This window comes from Balaenoptera borealis (assembly GCF_965194805.1).
Source record: "Balaenoptera borealis genome assembly, chromosome: X".
Taxonomy (NCBI): domain Eukaryota; kingdom Metazoa; phylum Chordata; class Mammalia; order Artiodactyla; family Balaenopteridae; genus Balaenoptera; species Balaenoptera borealis.
The window spans coordinates 128,392,089-128,403,592 of record NC_138881.1 but is presented as its reverse complement, the minus strand read 5'-3'; the positions used below and the strand labels follow the sequence as shown (position 1 = coordinate 128,403,592).

Below are 11,504 nucleotides of genomic sequence, written 5' to 3'. Positions count from 1 at the left end.
TCCATCTAGAACCGCTTCCACCCTCGCTACGAGTTGGGGAAGAACAAAACGCTCCCTCACAAGACCCAACCCCCTAACGCCCCCTGCAACTCGGGATTCCCAGAGCGCCTGCGCACACAGACCCCTGCTAATGCCTCCTGACTCGTGACTGGTTCCCACCGACAGAGCCTGCAGGCTCTCCAGCCAATGGGCGCCCCCTCATGCAGCTCCACACCTCAGAGCGCTGTGTAACCCCAATGAGCCTGCGCAAACAGACACCCACAGGGTCTGGTCCCGCTAACCGGCCTACCTCGGGCCCAGACACCCCGTAAGCGGCTTAGCCATGAGGCCTCCAGGTGACGCTCCTCCCCTTAGTGTGGCTGGAGCTCCCCAGTGCGCATGTCCAAACAGACCCGCGCCCCACCTCCTAAGGCCTTTGGGCACGTAACTCTTTCCCAGCCAAGCCTGCAAACCCCAGGCGAGCCCCGTGCCCTTCGAAGTCTGTGTCAGTGCCAGCCGGGCCAACTTCACATGTGACCAGCCTGCTGAGCACAGGTCCCTGTCATCGAGTTCTGGAAGGAAGTCGGGCACCTCTGGGCCAGGCCCGGCCAGCCCTCTGGTCTCCCACACGTAGCTCAAGTCTGCATGTGTGTGCGTGTGCACGCGTGCGTGTGCATGTGCGTGCATGTGCACGCGTGCGTGTGTCGGGGCCCGGCCCTGGGGGGATGAGGCCAGGGATGCGGAGCGGGCGGTGCCTGCCCGCCTGGGGAGGGAAGCGGGGGGACTGCTGCTGGGCCCGCTGGGGACGGCGTGGGGCCGGGCCGCCAGCGGCTCCAAGGCTCCGGGGACACAGACTGCAGCGACTCCAGGCTGCAGGCTTGGCCCAGGCCGGCCAGGTGCATGGGGGAGACCGGCTGGATTCAAGGGCTGCGGCTTCGGGGGCGGCGGGGGGCGCCACCCCAGGGCCACCCCCAGTCTCCTGGCCCTTTGCTGGCACAGCCCTCATGGGCTTTCCCTCCCCCAGGAACAAAGTCTTGCGGCTCTCCGGGGGGCTGGCTGGAGGTTCCGGGGGCCCTCAGCTGGGAGGTGACCCTGTGTCTGCTGGGTGCTGGTCTACTTCTGTGTCGGGAAGGGGGTCAAGTCGACAGGAAAGGTACAGCCGGGGTGACGGCAGGGCTGGGGGCAGCACTGCCTGGGGGGGTGTGGGTGTCTGCCAGCGACCACTGCTGCAACGGGAGGAGACTGGACCAGGGCCAGAGCCCGAGGAGGGGCAGGGACTTCAGTCCGGGCCACGTGATCCCCACCCCTTGGCTGGAGAGTCCTCTCCACCCTGCACCTCCAGGCCCGGCAGCCTTCCCTCCCGAGTGGAGGCGGAGAGGCCCCGGCAGCGGCTGCCCCTTCCCTGGGGTCGGGGGCATCCCTGGCTCGCCTTCCCTCCCTTCCAGTTTCTCTCGGTTCTGGCTCTGAGTCAGTTTTTGACCGTCTGGGTAGACCTGGTCTCCGCCTGTCTCTCTCACCTGCCTGTCTGCCCTGGGGGACCCAGCGGGGAGCCTGGACACATCCCTCCCTCAGGGGCTCCCTGTCACGTTGGGGAGACATATGTAAGAACAGTTGCGCCGTTGAACAGGGCTCACCGGATGAAGGTTGGAGTGGATGGCGAGGGGCCAAGCCACAGAACCCAGCAAGGTCCACCCTCTGGCTACTGGACTCCGTAGTAATAGCTGGCACTTCCTATGTGCCATACGCTGTTTCGAGGGCTTTCCGTGTATTAGTCCATCATGTAGGTTTTCAGACAATATTGCCAACGTCAGTCTCCTGTCTCCCATGATGCAACTCTCCTCCAAACAGACAAAACACGCCCACTCTCTCCCCAACACTAGCCATTCAAAGTCTTACCCTTCTCCAGGGAGTGTCCCTTCCATCTCTAATTCGAGCAGATCCATGCACCCCAATGTTCATAGCAGCACTATTTACAAGAGCCAAGACATGGAAGCCACCCAAACGTCCATCAACTGTTAATGGATAAAGAAGATGTGGTACATATGTATATATACAATGGAATATTACTCAGCCATAAAAAAGGAGGAAATAATACCATTTGTAGCAACATGGATGGACCTAGATATTGTCATACTAAGTGAAGTAAGTCAGACACAGAAAGACAAATATCATATGCCATCACTTATACGTGGAATCGTAAAAAAATGGTACAAATGAACTCATATACAAAACAGAAATAGAGTCCCAGATGTAGAAAACAAACTTATGGTTACCAGGGGGGTAAGCGGGGGCGGGGGGCGGGGAGGGATAAACTGGGAGATTGGGATTGGCAGATACACACTACTATATATAAAATAGATAACTAGTAAGGACCTACTGTATAGCACAGGCAACTCTACTGAATACTCTGTAATGACCTATTTGGGAAAAGAATCTAAAATGAGTAGATATATGTATATGTATAACTGATTCACTTTGCTGTACACCTGAAACTAACGCAACATTGTAAATCAACTATACTCCAATAACAATTGTTTGAAAAAACCAGCATCGGACGTATCATTTGCAAATATTTTCTTCCATTCAGTAGGTGGCCTTTTTGTTTTGTTGATGGTTTTCTTTGCTGTGGAAAATCTTTTAAGTTTGAGTAGGTCTCATTTGTTTATTTTTGCTTTTATTTCCATTTCCTGAGGTGTCTCAGGGCACCTGTCCCGTTCAGGATGCCTTGTGTTACTGAGTGCTTGGTTGTTTTTGAACTGTCTACTGCCCATTGTCCTTAAGAAGGACTATTCTACTCTCTGTTTCTATAGGTTCCACCTTTTTACATTCCACATATAAGTGAGATTATACGGTACAGTACTTGCCCCTCTCTGTCTGACTTATTTCTGTTAGCATAATGCCCTGAAGATTCATCCATGTTGTAGCAAATGGCACGATTTCCTTCCATTTTATGGCTGAATAATATTCCATTGTGTGTGTGTATGTGTGTGTGTGTGTGTGTGTGTGTGTGTGTGTGTATCACATCTTCTAATTGATTCAGTCTTCTTACTGTTACCGGTCTTTTCATATTTTCTATTTCTTCATGATTCAGTCTTGGTAAGTTGTATGTTTCTAGGAATTTATTCATTTCCTCTAGGTTATCCAATTTGTTGGCATATAGTCGTTTCCAGCAGTCTCTTATGACCCTATGGATTTCTGTGGTATCAGTTGTAACGTCTCCTCTTTCACTCATAATTTGATTTGAGTCTTATCTCTTTCCTTATTGTTAGGCCAGCCAAAAGTTTTTCAATTTGGTTTCCCATATTTTATGTAGGCTTTCTTCAAGCTTTTTCATTCTTTGTTTCTTTGTTCTCTTCTGACTGGATAACCTCAAGTGACCTGGCTTCTACTTCACAGACTCTTTCTTCTGCTTGATAAAGTTTGCTGTTGACATTCTGTATTGCATTTTTCATTTCATTCATTGTATTCGTCAGCTCCAGGATTTCTGTTTGGTTCTTTTTTTATGATTTCTATCTCTCTGTTAAACTTCTCATTTTGTTCATGTATTTTTCTCCTGATTTTGTTGAATTGTCTTTCTGTGTTTCCTGGCAACTCACTGAGCTTCCTGAAAACAACTGTTTTGAATTCTTTATTGGGCAAATTGCAGGTCTCCATTCTTTGGCGTCAGTTATTGGAAGATTATTGTGTTCCTTTGGTGGTGTCATGTTTCCTTGGTTCTTCATGCCTTGCACCGATGTCTTCACATTTGAAGAAGTAGTCACCTCCTTCAGTCTTTACTGACTGGCTTCAGGAGAGAAATACATTTCATCAACCCTGTTAGGGATTCTGAGGTTTTCTCAAACCTTTTCTGTAGATACTCCTGATCCACACCTCTTGTTTCCTCTTGGGGGGAATTACTAAGATTGATGACTTCTCACAAAAGCCACACTGGGTGCTGACACTCTTTTGTTTGTTTTCCCTAGGGCAATGCTAAATGCTCAATCTTGCATGCTTTCCCTCAATCCCACAGAGCCTGGCCAGCTTTCTGTGCATGCTCCCTAGCTGTCTACAAAGGCTCACACTTGCTGCCCTCAGGTGCATGCCCAGGGAGCTAAACATGGGGTGGGATGTGTGTGGGTGAGGTCAGCAGAGCATTGGGGGTGCCCATGGGTCACTTGGGGGTGTCCACAAGTGAGGCATCCCTAGAGGCTCACGGGCTGGCTTCCTGATTGAGTCTCTGATGTGTTGAGTAGGTTCCACATCCCTATTATGCCTTCCAAGAACCCTGGGTACTGTTGCTCCCTGCTCCCCAGTCATGCGGCACACTCCGTATTCTGGACGGGATGAGAAAGAAGTGGGGCTCTTTGGCAGTGTCACACACAGCTGGAGAAGCCAGGTCCTCACTCACACGTTCCCACTTTTCCCTGTGGGAGAAATCACTGGCTGACATGGTTTCTCATGGCACCGAGCTGTGCTGCCTTGGGAGAGGAGAGACACAGGCAAAGTGAAAGGTTCCTCTTACCCTCGTCAGTGCATCCAATCTTGGATTTCTTTTGCTCCAACAGCATGCTGAAACTTCTCTGCTGGACTCCAGGACTTCTGCAAAGGTATTCTTGCCTGTGGATGCATGTCAAAATGTATGTTCTTAAGGCGGGGAGACAGTAGAAAACTCCTATTTCACCATTTTCATGACATCACTCCCTTCGTTTCTGATCTTACAGGAAAAACATTCTGTTTTTCACTCTTAAATATGATGCTAGGGCTTCCCTGGTGGCGCAGTGGTTAAGAATCCGCCTGCCAATGCAGGGGACACGGGTTCGAGCCCTGGTCCGGGAAGATCCCACATGCCGCGGAGCAACGAAGCCCGCACGCCGCAACTACTGAGCCCGTGTGCTACAACTACTGAAGCCCACGCACCTAGAGCCCATGCTCTGCAACAAAAGAAGCCACCGCAATGAGAAGCCCACACACCGCAACAAAGAGTAGCCCCCGCTCGCCGCAACTAGAGGAAGCCCACGTGCAGCAACGAAGACCCGACGCAGCCAAAAATAAATAAATTAAATAAATAAATTTATTAAAAAAAAATATGATGCTAGCTATAGTGTTGGGAAAGCAGTCTCATGCATGCAGCCTTTGGACCCCCACTCAGCTGCATAATAATGGGCCTTTGTCCTGGAACACTTTCTTAGCAGATGAGATGGGGAAGATGATGTAGGGCACACTTGGGTGGATAGAAGTAAAAGGAGATCATTTTCTAGGAGTCTGCCTGAATGCTTTTACCAAAACAAATTTAATGAGGCAGGATGCAGAGGGAACAAGTTGCCTAAAACTGTCCAACGTAGTTGGAGAGTTCTCTGAACCTTGAGGCTGCTCTTAGCACAGCAGAGTCTACAGATGGAACTGGGTGCTAAAAGTGTCCCCAGTTCAAACAGTGGAACACCCTGTGAGGAACTGTGCATTTTGGAGGGTCTCTGGGGCTAATCTCAACTTCACAGCGTCATCAGCTTTTTCGCTCTCAGGTCTTTATCTGACAGAGCGGCAGGCACGTTTGCCAAAGAGTATATGCACCCTGGGAGGTGCAGCTTGGAGTAGGAGGGTTCAGGATAGGGACACTAACATCACAGCTTACCTTAACCCATTTCTGGCTCCCAGTGAGGAGGAACTCCTGGCAATGGTGTTGGCACCACGTTGAGCAGGTCCTATGTAGACCCCTTAGGATCTGAATTTCTGAATTTGGGAGGTGGTAATACCATTGAATAATACGTCCTTTCCATGTCACTTTACTGAATAATATAATACCATTTCTGTAAGCAATGGCATGGACATAATGTTGCTATTTAGTGGGGACTAGGAAGACATAAGAGTCCTGCAAATTGGTTTCCTTATCTGTAAAAGGAAGAGGTTGGAGAAAGGGACCAGGGTCCCTTCTTGCTTAAGAAGCTCTGATTCTAACATCCCATCCTGTGTATGAAGATAATCACCAATTTGAAATCGCAGCATTTATTTTAAAACATATATTTTTCAAAATGTATGTTTGTTTTTTTCGGGTTCCTGTAGCTGATGCTATTTCACTCAGCACTATTATTGTTATGGCTGAATACTGGAATAGAGGAGATCACTTTTGGACATGTTGATTTGATGTGTCTATTTCACATCTAAGTAAAGATGTCTAGTTGAAAGTTGGATATGGGAGTCTGGAGTTCCGGAAAGTGGTCTGCACTGGAGATAGATCTTTGGAAGATAGCAGCATAGATAGCTTCTATTTAAAGCCATCAGCTTGGATGAACTCACCAAGGGAGGCAAGGTGTGGGTGTAGCAGGTGTATCAGCCCAAGGACTGAGCCCCCAGCCTCCAGCCCTTGTGCCCAGGTCTTGTGATCGCCCCTGCCCTCCTTGCTATTTATTCCTCCAAACACCTACTTATTTCATTTAACTCCACCCAAACGTGTCCATATGTAAGCATGTGTTCCCACTGTCATGTTGCCAACTTCACTTGCATTCTGCCCTGGCCTCCCTCAGCTTACTCTCAAGGAGGAGCTGAAAAGAGCTGTTTTAAAAAGGCAGATCACATTGCAGCTCAGTTCAACGCTCTTCGGTGGTTTCACTGCACCCAAACTCCTTAAAATCTGGAACTCCTTGCTGTCCCACTTGTATCTCCATCATGATGCATTTACCTACATCTAACCCCCCACACCTGTTAAGAAATGCAGGTGAGGAGAAAGTGGGATGCAATTTCAACTAGGGTGGCCAGCAAAGCCTCGCTGAGCGGGTGACATTTCAGTAATCCAGGTGAACTCTGGATGAAGAGTTCTAGAAAAGAAAAGGCCAGTGCAAAGGCCCTGAGGCAGGAATGAATGGGCCTCGTTTTTCATAAAGGGCAACGAGCCCTGTGTGGCTGGATTCAAATAGGCAAGGGGAAAGGGGAAGGGGAAGGGGAAGGGATGAAGCCAGAGAGGATACAGGCTGGATCACGTAGGACTCTTCAGGCCACTGTAAGACTTTGTTTTCAACTCTGACAGGGAGCCCCTTGGAGGGTTTGGAACTGAGTAGAACAAAAACAACCAAAAATATCCACATTGGCTTAAGCCAAAGGGAGAATTTCTGGGCCTGTGTAACTGAAATGTACAGAGGTAGTTCCTGTCTTCAGGCATGGCTGGATCCAGGACTCGACTCTCTGAGATCTGTCTTCTTGCTCTAGCTTCCCCTCTGTCCATTGCCAGCCTGCCTCCCCTGCAGCCCTAAAAGTGTCACTGGTTGGATGGGATCACCACGGCTGGCGGAAAGCAGTGCTCCGATTGGCTAGGCCTGAGCCACATGCCCACCCCTGGAATCAGAGGTGAAGTCAACTCTATCAGAACCATAACGGCCGAGAGAAAAAGAAAGGGGAGATTTTCTAGGGTGACATGAGGACACCAGTACCAAGAGAAGGGAAACGGATGCTGGGTGACAAAACCCATAGATGTCCCCTACAGTGGTGCAGACTTTTCATCAAATTCAAAATCCATTTCTAATGGTTATTTTTTTAAAAAGCAAGACTAGGAAAGATTCTTCTCGTAATAGAGCATGTGCCCTGCTACTGGCCCTCCCATCAGCTTCCATCCCCTGACTCTGGGGTTCCACATCCACTTCAGCGGGCTGTCCTCTTCCTAATCCTCCCACACAGACCTTTGCTGAATTACAGTTTGTAAGTAAGTGGTTTTAAAGGGAAAAAATGGAGCAGACTATTATTTTCCAAAGGAAAAACATTTCAAAACTAATAATTCCTTATGAAAATATTTAAACAACATGGAAGTCTCAAATCTAAATAGTGAAAGGTTTCTTCCCTAATGCCCAGTGATGGATGACATTGACAGCAGGGGTGGCTCCTTCCAGGTGGTGACTCTGCCTTTCCCCACATGTTCATATGGTCAGAATGTTTTGAAACACAGGAATATGCCATACCCAGAATTCTGCAATTTGCTTTAATCTCTTTCCATATTAGTTCCCAGCTACCTACTTTGCTCGGACTGCCGTATGTTACTCCACCAGGACGGGCTTACCGTGATTTACTGAACGTTTCCCCCGTCGATGTACATTCTACCAATTTTTCACAATGACAAACAACGCTGTAATTAACACTGTGGTCAATTCTGCCTTGTGCACATACACAAGAGTTTTTCTGTGATAGATTCCCAAAGGTGGGTCAAAGGATATGCATATCTTAATATTTAATAGGAAATGCCAATCAAATGTCCAGATAGATTTTACCACCACTCTGATAGTGTGTAAGAGTCCTTGTTTCTAACTATAGCCTTCTCGAACACTGAAGATTTCAGTTAATTAAATTAATCCTACACTGAGCTCTGCTCTGGTCCCACAAAGCAAATCTTAAAAAAGTAAGACTCAAGAGGTTCAAACTGTTTCCAAGGAACTTAATAGGCTCCCAGGACAAAGCTCAAGAATAAGTTTAGGAATAGAAAAACATCCAGCACCCAAGGGAAATCTTATAATGCCTAGCACCCAATCTAAATTTACCGGGCATGCAAAGAAGCAGGACAATCCAAACCATTACGACAGAAATCAGTTAAAATGCATCGATTGGAAAGGAAGAAGTAAATGTGCCTTTGTTTACAGACAGAATGATTGTATATGGAGAAAGGCCCATGGGATTTATAAAAAGAGCTATTACTATCAACTAGTGAGTTTAGCAAGGTTGCAGAATACAAGCTGTTTTAGAGGGAGCTAATCACCTCACCCCAAACACTTAACCAACTGCCCAGCACTTTTCTTTGCAGATCTGAAACAAGGTCGGTAAGCCACAAATTCCTACTTAGTATTCTGGCGTTATATGTTAATATAAAAATGTAACTATAAAACTAAGAAAATATTCCAGAATTAACACTGGATGGCAGGACACCATTTTCTTTTTGTTCCACTTCTTACATTGTCTTCAATTACGTGTACTACTTGAATAGCTGAATCCCAGACCTCCCCTCCAACCTGAGGACAAATGCAAGAATATTAGGAGGTGCAGAAGCTAAAACTAAACTCAGACACAGAACAGCAGCTCAGGTGTATTTTCTGCAGTTACCATTTAATCACCAAACGAAATACGTGGACCCTGAGCGCCCAAGGGCCAGTACAGGCAAAAGACGAAGCCGCAACAACAAAGTGGTGACCACTGAAGAAAGCGATGCCCTAGGGAAGGACGCCAAGGACAGGACACATAAGTTAGCGTTAGCCCCTTCTGGGCTGCTGAGGCATGACAAAAAAGGGGGGCACAACGTCCTGGATGATCTGAACCACCTGGGAAACCAGGTTCAGACAGGAGGTGATGGAAGTTCGCAGTTGGCCAAGGTCTTCAGCAGTCAATCGGCTAAAAGGGAGGAAAAAATAAAATTCAAGTGCGTGGGGAAGAGCACGTCCCTCCCTGTCCCCCCACACCGACAATCCCAGAGCAGCACACTTCTTCTTTAGGCTTAACCCTCCATTACAGCTCCACCGGGGCTGAGCCTGGCTCTGGCCACCTGCCACCACCCCCCCGCCAGCACCCTCTAGAACCGACATGACCAGGACGCTGCCCTCCACGTCGAGCTCCTTCTGAATGGGCGGTGGGACTCGAAAGTATACAGTCAGGAACCCGCGGGCGATCTCCGCGTCCAAGGGCGCTGGGAAAAGCACAGTAAGGGTGCTGGTGGAGATATGGTTAAGGCACCATCCACACTACTGATTTCGCCTGTGCGTCAGGCTTCCTCCTCACTGAGACCCGCCTTCACCCCCCACCCCCCGGCTTCCCCCCCAGACCACCCCTTAGGCCGTCCACAACCTCCCACCCTATACACTGAGGCCACCCTGGACATCACCACCCCTACCCTCCGGTTTCCCTCAGGCTGGTTTTCCCCACCACCATCCCGTCAGCCCAGACCACCCTTGGCCCATACCCTCCAGCCGCCCAGAGTTCCCTCCTTCTACACTTCAGGCCCCACCGCCTGCAGCCCCTCCCCCCAAACCACCTCCAGCCCAGCCCCTGGCCGCCCGGCCCACTGGGGCTCCTGCAAAAGGATACCACTGTAGCGCCTGCTGACCCGGACCTCCGGCCCCGGGTGCTGCGTCTCTACGTGGCCCTGCTGCGTGGGCTGCCCGCTGGATCTGCACAAGGCCACCGGCTGCGCCACCTGCCTCTCCTGCGACGCCAGGGTTGCTAGGGTCTCCAGGGTCGCCAGGATTGACTGGGTCACCGGGGTCACCCTGGCCACCACGTGCTGCTCCCACTGCAACGGCCGCGGCACCTGCGCCTTCGTCTGCTGCCCTCATGGCTCCTCCACCATCTGCCTCAGACTCCATCTAGAACCGCTTCCACCCTCGCTACGAGTTGGGGAAGAACAAAACGCTCCCTCACAAGACCCAACCCCCTAACGCCCCCTGCAACTCGGGATTCCCAGAGCGCCTGCGCACACAGACCCCTGCTAATGCCTCCTGACTCGTGACTGGTTCCCACCGACAGAGCCTGCAGGCTCTCCAGCCAATGGGCGCCCCCTCATGCAGCTCCACACCTCAGAGCGCTGTGTAACCCCAATGAGCCTGCGCAAACAGACACCCACAGGGTCTGGTCCCGCTAACCGGCCTACCTCGGGCCCAGACACCCCGTAAGCGGCTTAGCCATGAGGCCTCCAGGTGACGCTCCTCCCCTTAGTGTGGCTGGAGCTCCCCAGTGCGCATGTCCAAACAGACCCGCGCCCCACCTCCTAAGGCCTTTGGGCACGTAACTCTTTCCCAGCCAAGCCTGCAAACCCCAGGCGAGCCCCGTGCCCTTCGAAGTCTGTGTCAGTGCCAGCCGGGCCAACTTCACATGTGACCAGCCTGCTGAGCACAGGTCCCTGTCATCGAGTTCTGGAAGGAAGTCGGGCACCTCTGGGCCAGGCCCGGCCAGCCCTCTGGTCTCCCACACGTAGCTCAAGTCTGCATGTGTGTGCGTGTGCACGCGTGCGTGTGCATGTGCGTGCATGTGCACGCGTGCGTGTGTCGGGGCCCGGCCCTGGGGGGATGAGGCCAGGGATGCGGAGCGGGCGGTGCCTGCCCGCCTGGGGAGGGAAGCGGGGGGACTGCTGCTGGGCCCGCTGGGGACGGCGTGGGGCCGGGCCGCCAGCGGCTCCAAGGCTCCGGGGACACAGACTGCAGCGACTCCAGGCTGCAGGCTTGGCCCAGGCCGGCCAGGTGCATGGGGGAGACCGGCTGGATTCAAGGGCTGCGGCTTCGGGGGCGGCGGGGGGCGCCACCCCAGGGCCACCCCCAGTCTCCTGGCCCTTTGCTGGCACAGCCCTCATGGGCTTTCCCTCCCCCAGGAACAAAGTCTTGCGGCTCTCCGGGGGGCTGGAGGTTCCGGGGGCCCTCAGCTGGGAGGTGACCCTGTGTCTGCTGGGTGCTGGTCTACTTCTGTGTCGGGAAGGGGGTCAAGTCGACAGGAAAGGTACAGCCGGGGTGACGGCAGGGCTGGGGGCAGCACTGCCTGGGGGGGTGTGGGTGTCTGCCAGCGACCACTGCTGCAACGGGAGGAGACTGGACCAGGGC

General features: G+C 51.4%; 1 long non-coding RNA gene across 1 annotated transcript; it reads right to left on the bottom strand.

The window, feature by feature from the left end:
* Positions 1 to 5,036: 5,036 nt before the first annotated feature.
* Positions 5,037 to 11,116, bottom strand: LOC309620886. The gene is made up of 2 exons (XR_014239713.1): positions 10,003 to 11,116; positions 5,037 to 9,627 (listed from the first exon to the last, which is right to left on the bottom strand). It is a non-coding gene; the product is annotated as an uncharacterized lncRNA (long non-coding RNA).
* Positions 11,117 to 11,504: the final 388 nt, after the last annotated feature.